Source organism: Lissotriton helveticus, chromosome 8 (genome assembly GCF_964261635.1).
Source record: "Lissotriton helveticus chromosome 8, aLisHel1.1, whole genome shotgun sequence".
In the NCBI taxonomy this organism is placed as follows: domain Eukaryota; kingdom Metazoa; phylum Chordata; class Amphibia; order Caudata; family Salamandridae; genus Lissotriton; species Lissotriton helveticus.
Window position 1 is genome coordinate 1,700,438,578 of NC_136069.1, and position 10,477 is coordinate 1,700,449,054.

Consider the following 10,477-nt stretch of genomic DNA (forward strand, 5'->3'; position numbering starts at 1 on the left):
CTTAGCTTGGCCTGTGTGCCACCATTTTTGAAGCATTTCTCTTTCTGTGCGAGTTGCACTTGCTCATCCCCCTCCCGTAGGAATAGGAATATTCCACATGTCAGCAGTTTTGTCTCTCAGCTCACTGTGACTGAAACTACTAGCGAAACCCCTTATCACTCTGTTCTCATGTGCTGGAGATGCTAAGGCCTGGCTCCGTGTCCTTGGAGTCAGAAGAGAGAATGTTGCAATTCCAGGTGCAGATGCCTCTTGTATGAGGCCATTGTTTATCCTCTCCGGGGACCAGTACTTTTCCAGTATGGGCGTGTTTTACTCTGCCTTTTTGTATTATAATGTGTTACTGTGATGATATGAGTCAGTCCTCTCACCACACTCTTAGAGAGTGAGGTCAGACAGGGCCCTCTCATATGGGAGTTTGTGGCCTAATAAAATTACTTGTTTATTCTTCTCCACTGCCTGGCTGACTTATTATTAGGTAACTATAGGTGAGTGTGGTAAGTCACTCAGGTGGATTTGAGCCACGCTTATCAGTTTACAAGAACATTACGAAATAAAACAGGAACAAAAAAGGGCAACAGTAATGCTGAAGGGGCGGTCAAGGTTATGAGGCTAAAAGCGATTTAAATTTCTGAAATAATACTCATGTAAAAAAACTTAAGACCTTTATCAATCTAAAACTGCGAAGACTGAGGATTGTCCCTGCCGCTCAACAAGAACTGAGTTGACAACGAAGATGCTGCAGGAACTCTTGGCTCCAGTAGCCCGGATGCGAGCCAGGCCCGCTGCAAGGAAAGGAATGACCACGTCCTCACAATACAGACTCCCGATGCATACGTCGGCCCTGTATAATGCTGGGCCTCTGCCGCTTTGTGGTTCTGGGCTGGGACAGGACTGGGGGCTCTAAAGGGCTGGAGCCTCGCTGAACTCTTTCCCTCGAAAAGCAAGTATTGGGTTATGGGAGATGAAAAGCGCTCTGCTGAGTTGTGGTGGCGGGCAGTTGCAGGTCCGCCGAGCAGGGAGGCAGGGAGGGTGGGTGGGACCCAGGGTGCGGGGATAGCTGGGTTGTTTCATTTTGTTATTTCTGTTTATGGTAGCGAAGGCGACATGTTGCTTTAGTGAAGGTACATCGCAGGTCAGGTTCCTTTCGGTTTGCATACCACTACTCTCATATATGGATGGCTACACACATGACTGGTACACCTGAGACTCCTCAGACACACCCCACCCATCAGTCATCACTAACCGTCTTGACATGGAATATCCGGGGATTGGGAGACAGGGTGAAGAGAGGTCTGGTACTGCAGTACTTGAAACGATGCAATCCGACGATAGTACTACTGCAGGAAACACATCTGGTGGGCTCGGCTTCAAAGGCGATGGATAGGTGGGTCTATACGATTTTGGCACATGCAGACTTCTCCTCGGGTTCTAGAGGAACAGGGATCCTTGTAAGGAAAAATTTCCCTCTGGTGTGCGAGTAGATACGAATCGATGATCAGGGCTGCTTTGCGGCTGTAACATGCCAATGGGAGGGTCAACTTTTTAATTTTGTTTCTGTATATATCCCTCCTGCCCTACAGGCTACGGCACACACTGCCCTCACGGCATTCCTATTGGCTTTACCTGTAGCGATGCTGGTGATAGGGGGTGACTTCAATGATATTATCGATGATGAGATTGATAGATACCCGCTCACAACAGTGGTACGAGGGGGAGGGCGATTGCTGGGACTGCTAGACGCCCTGGGGCTTACTGACTGCTGGAGGTACAAACACCCTTATGATAAACAGTATAGCTACTACTCTGCTGCCCATAATTGTCTCTCAAGGATTGATTATGTTTTGATGTCTGCAGATGGCCTACATGGCATTGAGGAGGCGGATATCCGCCCCAGGGGTATTTCTGATCACTCCCCGCTGCTACTTACGTACACAAACCACCGTATGTATAAGCGGCGCATGTTCCCGGTTCACGTGGGATAATTACAGGTTGCCCCCCTTATGAAGGATCTAACCAAAACCACCAAACAATTTTTTCAAGAAAATATGGGCTCCGTGGACTCCCAAAGTAGTCCTCCGCGGGCAGGCGATGGCCTCCATTACTGGCCATAAGCGAACGCAGCGGCGGGAACTAAACGCCCTCGAAGAAGATCTTGCTACTGCCATCTTGGAGCAGGAAACTCACCCTTCGCCGGGGGCCGCCCAGGAGGTTCACCTTAAACGAGCCGCGTGGGTGACATATCAGAAAGAAATGGTAAAAAACACACTCCCGGCAACCCGTCACAGAGTTTATGAATTAGGGGATAAAGCAGGGAAGACGTTAGCCTGGCTGGACCAAAAGGAAAAAGCGGGTAGAGTTATTGCACAACTGACGTCCCCCACGGGGTCTATGACCTCAGATCCTGGGGCCATAGTCGGTCTCCTGGCCGATCATTTTGAAAACACTTATGCTCCCCAAGCGCCCTACACGGTGGAGGAAGCATACGATTATATCAAAGATCTGACGATCCCTCGCCTTTCCCCAGAGGCGGTGCTCCTACTGGAGGTGGACATTACCGCGGAGGAAATACAGGAGGCGACTTATGCGCTCGCGTCTGGCAGGGCACTGGGCCCTAATGGGCTTCCGGTGGAATTATATAAGAAAGCTGTGCAAACGACGGCCCCCTTCCTACTTAATATGTTCTCTGATAGTCTAGAAGCTGGGGAACTGCCTAGGGATCAGCGCCTCGCTACAATTGTCCCGATTCATAAACCTGGCAAGACTGCGACGTCCTGTGCTTCCTACCGCCCTATCTCCCTAATAAATGCAGAACCAAAGATCCTTGCCAAATTATTGGCGCTGCGACTGGCCCCCCACCTTGCCACTTTGGTACATCCAGATCAGTCTGGCTTTATGCCACATCGCAGTACAGCGCTCAACCTGCACCGCTTGCAGGCGGTGCTGGCCCACCCGGAATACATACAAGAACCTGCTGTCCTCCTCTCCCTCGATGCCACTATGGCCTTCGATACATTGGAATGGCCTTACCTGTTCGCGGTGCTCCAACACATGGGCTTCGGCCCTAAGTTCCGCACCTGGGTTTGTTTACTCTATGCCAAACCCTTGACCCATGTAGCGGCTAACGGACACATCTCCAGGGATTTCCCACTCTGCCGCGGGACAAGGCAGGGATGTCCCTTATCCCCCTTGTTATTTGCGCTTATCCTTGAGCCATTAGCAATTTGGATCCGGTGGGAGCCCTATATCAAAGGTATCCGGTGGTCCGCAATATGGGAAGATCGCATATCCCTATATGCAGACGACACACTTCTTTATCTCACTTCCCCCAAAAAAACAATTCTAGAGCTTCTGAATGTATGTGCAAAATTTGGGAGAGTGTTGGGATACAGGATTAATTGGACTAAATCAGTCCTCTTTGTTCTCGCCGGCCTCCCACCCATGCTCCCTGCGAGCTGCCCTTTACGTCCTACCGGGTTGGCGTTCAAATACCTGAGTGTTTATGTTACATCAAACCCAGATGAATTCTACACTTTGAATTTGAAACCCCCACTGGACCGTTTTAAACGAGATGTGAAGGTGTGGCGGTCCCTCCCCCTCACCCTCCTGGGCAAAGCTGCCCAATTCAAAATGATGCCACTCCCTCGCTTCCTGTACCTCCTAGAAAATACTCCGTTCCCGGTCCAGGCCTCCTATTTCACAGCGATCACGGCGGCGGTCTCTAGCTTATTATGGGATGGGAAACCAGCGCGTATTGCACAAAGTAAACTGGTAAAAGACTGGTACGACGGAGGCATCGCGCTCCCAAATATCGAACTGTACTACTGGGCTGCCCACCTCAAGCAAATCAATTACTGGTTGCATGCCCCACAGACTGAGCCAGCATACTTTTCTTTTTTTTTTTTTAGTTTTCAATGACCTTTATTGGTTATCATACGTGTCATACACAGCACCAGGCCTACAACCCGGGGGCCGGCCGCTCCAAGTAGTCTGGGATAGTAACAAGTTCGATCTCGTATAACACAGCCTTTCAGCCGGCAACCCGGGGGTCCGGCGGCAAAATAGTATATCCGAGTATGACCCAAACTAAAAGGTGAGGGGGGAGGGGGAATCGCTAGATGATAACTGCTACCTCCCCACTCCCTAGCAGCTCTATTGAACCCGGCACTGTGTGCAACTCCCGAGTCTGGTCCCGCCACCTCCCTCAGCCCTAATCCCAATTAGGCCCGAACCCAACCAAAAACACAAAAGGACACCACCCCACCCCCCCTCCCATGCACTTCAGTCCCCACTTAGTTCCATAGTATAATCCACTTCCTACATCTGAATCTAGACCTCTCCGGTGCCCTACAATAACCTGAAAGTTTCCAGCCCCCCGGACACACCAACTAGAACCACTCCGTCTAGCTAGGGCAGGGGTGCCCAAACCTGTCCTGGCGGGCCGTATCCATGCCAGATTTTTGGGATATCCCCATCTGGTGATCACGGTTCGATCCCCGGCGCCGGCGGCAGATCAGAGTGCCCAGGACGGGGTCCATGTGACCCGGGCAGTCCTATCCCCTGGGTGTACGTGGTTGTCTGACATGTCGGTCGTATTTGCTTTTACGTACCGGATCGGAATCGGCCCCCATAAAATCGTACGTAAAGTATATAGCAAATCAACCTGAAATCTGCTGGGTCAGAAAGGGCTCGATTCCGATCCGTGTCGGAAGGTTAGGAGTCCGTACGAATTTGTCGGGACGGCATGGCAGAGTGCCCGGGATGGGCTCCATGGCTCTTGGGCAGTCGTCCCCCGGGCGTCCGGGGCTCCATCCAGGCCGACGGCATGGCAGAGTGCCCGGGACGGGCTCCATGCGTCCCGGGCATTCGTCCCCTGGGCGTCCGGGGCTCCATCCAGGCCGGCGGCAAGGCAGTGTGCCCGGGTCGGGCTCCATGCGTCCCGGGCATTCGTCCCCCGGGTGCCTGAAACTGCTGGGTCAGAGAGGGCTCGATTCCGATCCGTGTCGTAAGGTTAGGAGTCCGTACGAATTTGTCGGGACGGCATGGCAGAGTGCCCGGGACGGGCTCCATGCGTCCCGGGCATTCGTCCCCCGGGCGTCCGGGGCTACATCCAGGCTGACGGTATGGCAGAGTGCCCGGGTCGGGCTTCATGGTTTTCACGGTGGTCCTCCCCTGGGTGTCAGGGGGCTCCTGGCCGACGGCATGGAAAAGTACCCAGGACGGGCTCCATGCGTCCCGGGCATTTGTCCCCCGGGCGTCCGGGGCTCCGTCCAGGCCGACGGCATGGCAGAGTGCCCGGGTCGGGCTCCATGGTTTCCAGGGTGGTCCTCCCCAGGGTGTCGGGGCGCTCCATGCCGAAGGCATGGAAAAGTGCCCAGGACGGGCTCCATGCGTCCCGGGCATTTGTCCCCCGGGCGTCCGGGGCTCCATCCAGGCCGACGGCATGGCAGAGTGCCTGGGTCGGGCTCCATGGCTTTCACGGTGGTCCTCCCCTGGGTGTCTGGGGGCTCCAGGCCGAAGGCATGGAAAAGTGCCCAGGACGGGCTCCATGCATCCCGGGCACGGGCACGGGGACGGGGACAGGGTCGGGAGAGTCCAGGCGGCTTCACTTCCGTGTCCAGCCATCTGATCGCCCAGATTCCCTCGGCCATCTGGTCGCCCGGATCCCCTCGGGCATCTGGTCGCCCGCAACGCTTTCCTATGGGGCGACCAGATGGCCGAACTTCCCTGGAAGTCCCGATGAGGTGCCATTCGCCGCCCGGATCCCAGCGAGGGCTCCAGGAGGTTGGGTACATTCGCGCCTTGGGTCCCCTCTGTCACCTCGCGTGCACAGATTACAAGAAAAGGGGGTAATTTTCCTCCGGATTACTAGGGAGAAGGGTACGCCCGGACACCCCTCCGAGGCTGGTGGTTCTCTGCCATGGGGACCAGATGGGCTATGCCTGGGCAACACCTCCCTAGGCCACCCGGGGCTTCCTTCCTCCAGGCCAACTGCATGTCAAATTGCCCAGGACGGGCTCCATGGCTCCTGGGCAGTCGTCCCCCGGGCGTCCGGGGCTCCATCCAGGCTGACGGCATTGAAAAGTGCCCAGGACGGGCTCCATGCGTCCCGGGCATTCGTCCCCTGGGCGTCCGGGGCTCCATCTAGGCTGACGGTATGGCAGAGTGCCCGGGTCGGGCTCCATGGTTTTCACGGTGGTCCTCCCCTGGGTGTCTGGGGGCTCCAGGCCGAAGGCATGGAAAAGTGCCCAGGACGGGCTCCATGCGTCCCGGGCATTCGTCCCCCGGGCGTCCGGGGCACCCATCTCCATGAGGCCAACGGCATTGGCAAAGTACCCAGGACGGGCTCCATGGGTCCCGGGCAGACCTCCCCCCGGGCGTCCGGGGCTCCCACCTCCAGGCCGACGGAATGTCAAAGTACCCAGGACGGGCTCCATGGGTCCCGGGCAGCTTCCCCCGGGGCGTCCGGGGCACCCACCTCCAGGCCGACGGCATGTCAAAGTACCCAGGACGGGCTCCACGGGTCCCGGGCATTCCTCCCCCAGGTCGTCCGGGCCCTAGAGCTCCGGTGGTCCAACCTGCGCCTGAGGCCCAGCCGGGGTCCAAGAGCCCTGCCTTGCGTGGGCAGGCAGTCAGGAACCCTACCGCGAAGGCTTGGGATGGATGGGGAGCTGGGAGTCCTTTCGATCCCGGCCCTCTGGTCGCCCGCGATGCTTTCCAATGGGGCGACCAGATGGCCGGGCTTCCCTGGAAGTCCCGATGAGGTGCCATTCGGCTCCTGGATCCCAGCTAGGGCTCCATGAGGTCGGGTTCTTTTACGCCTTGGGTCCCCTCTGTCACCTCGCGTGCACGGATTGCAAGAAAGGGGGGTAATTTCCCTCCGGATTACTAGGGGCAGGGTACGCCCGGACACCTTTCCAGGGCTGGTGGTTCTCTGCCCGGGGGGACCAGATGAGATATGCCTGGGCAACACCTCCCCCGGGCGTCTGGGGGCTCCATTCTCCGGGCCAACGGCATGGCTCAATGCCCAGGACGGGCTCCACGTGTCCCGGACAGACCTCCCCTGGGCGTCCGGGGCACCCATCTCCAGGAGGCCAACGGGATGGCAAAGTACCCGGGAAGGGCTCCACGGGTCCCGGGCAGCCTTCCCCCGGGCGTCCGGGGCTCCCACCTTTAGGCCGACGGCATGTCACACTGCCCAGGACGGGCTCCATGGGCCCCGGACAGACCTCCCCCGGGCGTCTGGGGCACCCATCTCCAGGAGGCCAACGGGATGGCAAAGTACCCGGGAAGGGCTCCACGGGTCCCGGGCAGCCTTCCCCCGGGCGTCCGGGGCTCCCACCTCCAGGCCGACGGCATGTCACAGTGCCCAGGACGGGCTCCATGGGCCCCGGACAGCCCTCCCCCCGGGCGTTCGGGGCACACATCTCCAGGCAGCCAACGGCGTTGCAAAGTACCCGGAAAGGACTCCACGGGTACCGGGCAGTCCTCCCCCGGGCGTCCGGGGCACCCATCTCCATGAGGCCAACGGCATTGGCAAAGTACCCGGGAGGGGCTCCACGGGTCCCGGGCAGGCCTCCCCCGGGCGTCCAGGGCACCCACCTCCAGGCCGACGGCATGTAAAAGTGCCCAGGACGGGCTCCATGGGTCCCGGGCAGCCCACCCCCGGGCATCTGGGGCACCCATCTCCAGGAGGCCAACGGCGTTGCAAAGTACCCGGGAAGGGCTCCACGGGTACCGGGCAGTCCTCCCCCGGGCGTCCGGGGGGCTCCCTTCTCCAGGCCGACGGCATGGTTCAATGCCCAGGACGGGACGTCAAGTGGCCAGGACGGGCTCCATGCGTCCCGGGCATTCGTCCCGGGACGGGGACGGGGTGGGGAAGAGTCCAGGCGGCTTCACCTCCATGCCCGGCCATCTGGTCGCCCGGATTCCCTCGGCCATCTGGTCGCCCGGATCCCCTCGGGCATCTGGTCGCCTGCAACGCTTTCCTATGGGGGGGACCAGATGGCCGAACTTCCCTGGAAGTCTTAATGAGGTGCCATTCGCCTCCCGGATCCCAGCGAGGGCTCCATGAGGTCGGGTTCTTTCACGCCTTGGGTCCCCTCTGTCACCTCGCGTGCACAGATTGCAAGAAAGGGGGGTAATTTGCCTCCGGATTACTATGGGGCAGGGTATGCCCGGACACCCCTCCAGGGTTGGTGGTTCTCTGCCATGGGGACCAGATGGGATATGCCTGGGCAACACCTCCCTAGGCCACCCGGAGCTTCCTTCCTCCAGGCCAACTGCATGTCAAATTGCCCAGGACGGGCTCCATGGCTCTTGGGCAGTCGTCCCCCGGGCGTCCGGTGCTCCATCCAGGCCGACGGCATGGCAGAGTGCCCGGGACAGGCTCCATGCGTCCCGGGCCTTCGTCCCCCCGGGCGTCCGGGGCTCCATCCAGGCTGACGGCATGGCAGAGTGCCCGGGACGGGCTCCACGGGCCCCGGGGCTCCCTTCCCCGGGCCAGCGGCATGTCAGAGTGCCCAGGACGGGCTCCACGGGTCCCGGGCAGTCCTCCCCCGGGCGTCCGGGGCTCCCTTCCCCGGGCCAAAGCATTTCAGAGTGCCCAGGACGGGCTCCACGGGTTCCGGGCGTCCAGGTCTCCCTTCCCCGGGCCAACGGCTTGTCAGAGTGCCCAGGACGGGCTCCACGGGCCCCGGGCGTCCGGGGCACCCTTTCCCGGGCCAGCGGCATGTCAGAGTGCCCAGGACGAGTTCCACGGGTCCCGGGCAGTCCTCCCCCCGGGTGTCCGGGTCTCCCTTCCCCGGGCCAAAGCATTTCAGAGTGCCCAGGACGGGCTCCACAGGTCCCGGACGTCCGGGGCTCCCTTCCCCGGGCCAACGGCATACAGGAGTGCCCAGGACGGGCTCCACAGGTCCCGGTCGTCTGGGGCTCCCTTCCCCGGGCCAACGGCTTGTCAGAGTGCCAAGGACGGGCTCCACGGGTCCCGGTCGTCTGGGGTCCCTCCCCCGGGCCAACAGCAGGTCAGAGTGCCCAGGACGGGCTCCACGGGTCCCGGGCAGCCCGCCCCCCGGGCGTTCGGGGCACCCATCTCCAGGAGGCCAACGGCGTTGCAAAGTACCCGGGAAGGGCTCCACGGGTACCGGGCAGTCCTCCCCCGGGCGTCCGGGGCTCCCTTCTCCAGGCCAACGGCATGGTTCAATGCCCAGGACGGGCTCCATGTGTCCCGGACAGACCTCCCCCGGGCGTCCGGGGCACCCATCTCCAGGCCAACGGCATGGCTCAATGCCCAGGACGGGCTCCATGGGTCCGGGGAGGCGTCCCATGCGCCTCCGGGCTTGGGAGCCCCGGCTGGGTCCAGGGGCCCGGGCGGGCCCCGGGTCGGGTGCTCCGGCCCTGGTCCCTGTCTCCCAGCCTACCGCACTGCCAAGGGCCTAGGAATGGGTTCCGTTGTTCCCGGGGAGCCTCCCCTTGCTTGGCTGGGTTCAGGAGCAGTGGCTAGGGCCCCTGAGGGCCCGGGGAGGGCGGCCTCCCCACCCCGGGCTCTGTCCTTGGTCCTGCTGCGTGGCAGGGTGCCCGGGACGGGGTCCGGAGGGACCGGGGAGGCGTCCCATGCACCTCCGGGCTTGGGAGCCCCGGCTGGGTCCAGGGGCCCGGGCGGGCCCCGGGTCGGGTGCTCCGGCCCTGGGCCCTGTCTCCCAGCCTACCGCACTGCCAAGGGCCTAGGAATGGGTTCCGATGTGCCCGGGGAGCCTCCCCTTGCTTGGCTGGGTTCAGGAGCAGTGGCTAGGGCCCCTGAGGGCCCGGGGAGGGCGGCCTCCCCACCCCGGGCTCTGTCCTTGGTCCTGCTGCGTGGCAGGGTGCCCGGGACGGGGTCCGGAGGGACCGGGGAGGCGTCCCATGCACCTCCGGGCTTGGGAGCCCCGGCTGGGTCCAGGGGCCCGGGCGGGCCCCGGGTCGGGTGCTCCGGCCCTGGGCCCTGTCTCCCAGCCTGCCGCACTGCCAAGGGCCCGGAAAGGGGTTCCGATGTGCCCGGGGAGCCTCCCCTTGCTTGGCTGGGTTCAGGAGCAGTGGCTAGGGCCCCTGAGGGCCCGGGGAGGGCGGCCTCCCCACCCCGGGCTCTGTCCTTGGTCCTGCTGCGTGGCAGGGTGCCCGGGACGGGGTCCGGAGGGACCGGGGAGGCGTCCCATGCACCTCTGGGCTTGGGAGCCCCGGCTGCGTCCAGGGGCCCGGCCGGGCCCCGGGTCGGGTGCTCCGGCCCTGGGCCCTGTCTCTCAGCCTGCCGCACTGCCAAGGGCCCGGGAAGGGGTTCCGATGTGCCCGGGGAGCCTCCCCTTGCTTGGCTGGGTTCAGGAGCAGTGGCTAGGGCCCCTGAGGGCCCGGGGAGGGCGGCCTCCCCACCCCGGGCTCTGTCCTTGGTCCTGCTGCGTGGCAGGGTGCCCGGGACGGGTTCCGGAGGGACCGGGGAGGCGTCCCATGC